We start from the raw sequence: 2,959 nt of genomic DNA on the forward strand, positions 1-2,959 counted from the left end.
TTTGACACTAGCACCCTCAAGTGGTACAAGGCTAAACTGCTTCTTATCATATTATTAATTTCTGGCATTCACTCTTTGCTCTTCAAACAGTGCTGCACTGCTTATTCAAACCTCTTTCTTTAGTTTTTGAGGAAAGTGGTATCCAGTGGCTTAATCTTTCAATCCTGTGGCCGAATCCTCTCTGTCATATAAAGAAGGGTGAATACATATTATTTTAAAAATTGTTGGAACCAACTAACAGACCCTTAAACTTAATACTTTAGCTTGTAAATGATCGGCAGTAAAGCAAGGACTGTTCTGATGATAAACTGCCTTTTTTCTTGTACAGTTTGTCTTTGACAGGGTGAGTGCTAAGGTGGCAGGGTGCGCTGATGTGCCAGATGGTGGCAGTCTATGAATAATGCATCATTGCCTTCAGTCAGACAGATCCAAGCTGATCTGAGGTCAGCTGAATGACACAGGTGGCTTGCTGTGTGGTTCATGCTGAGCGGTGGGTTAGACCACCCAGGGATGAGCTGGGCAGGCTGGCTCCTGACATGCAGTACTCATGTCTGTTACAATGTCTTTTATTAGACTTTTATCTGAAATCAAGAAAATGTATCATGTTACCCTCCTTTAACATCACCACAATGGTTGGCCATTTGTTTTACCTAAATCTTATTTTAATTATTTTCATGGTCAGGCTCCATTCATTAGTTCAGAGTTGTTCTGTCCTTACCAACCTGCGCACACTCAGTTTAGAACCTGCTGGCTGCTCCCATGTATAGGTTTAAGATCCGATAGGATGTGCCTTTGCTGTCACTGCCCCAGGCACAAGAATTACCTGCCTGAGGAGTTCAGGCGTCCAAATTCTTTAAATGTACAAACGGGCAACAACACTATAGACAACACTGTGGTGAGCAGGTTTGTCTTGTTTTGTCCAGTTTATGTAACACAGTTAGGGAGAGTCACGCAAGAGAATATTTAGTGTACCAGACCACATGGAACAGAACCTTAATTAGTATCATGGGTAACACCTGTGTTTATCCTATTTCATGTCAAAATGATTGCTGTGAAAAAGGTCTAAGCACTTTCAATGGAAGTATGCCTTGTGTTGATGAGAAAGTGTTGAGAAAGGCATCATCATTAGGTAGAGACAGAGAGAAAAAAAACAATTGCTTTTGCTTGTAAGTCATGATAAGAAACACAGTACCATATTGTTATGTTTTCTTTTAATGTCACTTAAAGACAGCTATCACATTCACAGCTGCTACAGTCTGTTTTAACACTTCTTTGCTTTATCCTTTACCCCCCTAACCCTGTAGGTCTGCTGTCAATAATAACAATGATAATAATAAACAGTATTTATAGCACCTTCCAAAACAGTTACAAAGTGCTTTACAATAAAACAGAACACATTTAAAACAAGAGAATAAAATGAGCCACAAAATCTAAACACATTACAAAACATATAGAGTAACATGAACTCAGATAAATTATATAAATGAAAAGCCCTTTTAAAAAGGTGGGTTTAAAAGTGATTTATCAATATGGACCAAACTGGCTCAAGGCTGGACAAAGAAGGGGAGAACACACATGAGTTGAAAATATGTCTATTTATGTTAACTAAAAGAGAAATTAACCAAATCAAACAGGATGAAACCGAAGGGAGCGGAAGAGAGACTGGCTGATTGCCTTCAGCTTTTATAGTCTTGCCACCAGACCAGGTGAACTGAATCTTCCTGATGAACCACCAGGCTCTTGGAGGGAGAGACCTGATCAGTGGGTCATCACATGGAACAACCGGGAACGACGCAGCCAAGGATCTCAGAGAGCGGGAAGGGACATAGGGCACTTAAAGATCCGCTAAATTGCTTGGGGCTAGGCCTCTAAAAGCTCTGTTACTGATCAATAATATCTTAAAATCAAGTCTAAAAGCAACAGGTGGCCAGTGTACAATGTTTCATAGTCCGAGTCAAAGTCCTGGGAGTTTTGGATGAGCTGGAGATGGGGCAGAGATTTTTTTTACTAATGCCAGAGATCAGGGAATTGCAGTAATCTAACTGATTGGTTATGAAGGTGTGAATAAAGAGAGAGAGAGAGAGAGAGAGAGAATTCCTTGAACAGCAATGCTGAGTTATTGGGCGGGACTGGGAAAAAAGACTGTTTGCTATTTGAGAATGTCACAATCATGACCTTTTGATCAATATCTGTCTTGTGTGTGTCTAGTTGCTACTTGTGTGGATGTCACAAAGGCAGTTCAGCAGGTTGACGTTGTTCTGATAATGATTTGCAGGGTCACAGCTTAGGTAGATCTGAGTATTGTCTGAGGTATGAGGTGACCAAGAGGGAGCATGTAAATGAAAAAGATGACCGAGCACCGAACCCCTCATGTTCAGTACAGTTGTGTGATGCTTTTCCGCATAGAATCAGCAGCAAACACAGTGAGGACCACAGATGACTGGCTTTCAATGTCTATTTGGTCATCCGGGCTGTGGTGAAACATCCCCTTCCAGAAGAAAGAAGGTTTCCATGGCGGCCCTGAAATGGAAGATGGAAACAAATATGTTAAACAGCCATATGTGGAGGGAATTTACATTGTGTGCTGTGGTTTGTTTTCTTTTGTGTAGTTTCTATTCTAATAATAATTACTACCATCACCCAATAAAAAATAAATCAACTACCATGCTTAATTATTATTTTTATAATTATTATTGATTTGATATTATTAAGTACTTTTGATTTCTCTGAAGAGTATACGGAATGAACTAATGTTGCCATTAATGTTGCCAAAACTAAAGGGTCAGATCCAGGTGGCACAACACCCCATAAATTAGGATTTTTTCTGGTCTGAGTTAAGGTTTCCTTAAAATACACTACACAGAAACAACCTTAAGCCTGCTCTTTAGGGTTCCTTTAAAGGGGAACTTGGCAACTCTAGCCATTTCTTCGCTGGCTCTTTCTACCGCTGCTGATGTGC

Source organism: Morone saxatilis, unplaced genomic scaffold (genome assembly GCF_004916995.1).
Source record: "Morone saxatilis isolate NCDOM2014 unplaced genomic scaffold, NCSU_SB_2.0 Contig11, whole genome shotgun sequence".
Lineage (NCBI taxonomy): Eukaryota > Metazoa > Chordata > Actinopteri > Moronidae > Morone > Morone saxatilis.